Consider the following 1182-nt stretch of genomic DNA (forward strand, 5'->3'; position numbering starts at 1 on the left):
GGTCCCGGTGTCACCCACGGGGGGGTCAGTGTCACCCACGGCGGGGCTCAGTGTCACCCACGGGGTCCCAGTGTCACCCACGGGGTCCCAGTGTCACCCACGGGGTCTCAGTGTCACCCGCGAGGGGGTCAGTGTCACCCACGGTGGTTCCAGTGCCACTCACGGGGGGGCTCAGTGCCACCCACGGGGGGGTCAGTGTCACCCACGGGGGGGCTCAGTGTCACCCATGGGGGGTCCCAGTGCCACCCACGAGGGTCCCAGTGTCACCCACGGGGAGGCTCAGTGTCACCCACGGGGAGGCTCAGTGTCACCCACGGGGGGGCTCAGTGTCACCCACGGGGTGCCAGTGTCACCCATGGGGGTCTCAGTGTCACCCATGGGGGTCTCAGTGTCACCCATGGAGGTCTCAGTGTCACCCGTGGGGTCCCAGTGTCACCCAGGGGGTCTCAGTGTCACCCAGGGGGTCCCAGTGTCACCCACGAGGGTCTCAGTGTCACCCACGAGGGTCCCAGTGTCACCCACGGGGTCCCAGTGCCACTCACGGGGGGGCTCAGTGTCACCCAGGAGGTCCCAGTGTCACCCATGAGGATCTCAGTGTCACCCACGAGGGTCTCAGTGTCACCCACGGGGGTCCCAGTGTCACCCATGAGGATCTCAGTGTCACCCGCGTGGGGTCCCAGTGTCACCCACGGGGTCCCAGTGCCACTCACGAGGGTCCCAGTGTCACCCAGCTGTGTCCCGGTGTCCCTCGGGTGTCCCCACCCGTGTCCCAGTGTCCCCCAGTGTACCCCATTGTCCCCCCCCAGCACCCCTGGGAGCGGGGGCGTGTCCACAGCACAAAAGGGGCGTGACCGCAACAGAAAAAGGGGCGTGTCCACAACAGATAAAGGGGCGTGTCCGCAACAGAAAGGGGCGTGTTCACAACAGAAAAAGGGGAGTGTCCGCAAGAGAAAGGGGGCGTGTCCGCAACAGGAAAAGGGGGCGCGTTCACAACAGATAAAGGGGCGTGTCCGCAAGAGAAAGGGGGCGTGTCCGCAACAGGAAAAGGGGGCGTGTCCGCAAGAGAAAGGGGGCGTGTCCGCAACAGGAAAAGGGGGCGTGTCCGCAACAGGAAAAGGGGCGTGTCCGCAAGAGAAAGGGGGCGTGTCCGCAACAGGAAAAGGGGGCGTGTCCGCAACAGGA

Source organism: Malurus melanocephalus, unplaced genomic scaffold, assembly GCF_030028575.1.
Source record: "Malurus melanocephalus ecotype Western Australia unplaced genomic scaffold, MMel_1.1 scaffold_3212, whole genome shotgun sequence".
Taxonomy (NCBI): Eukaryota; Metazoa; Chordata; class Aves; order Passeriformes; family Maluridae; genus Malurus; species Malurus melanocephalus.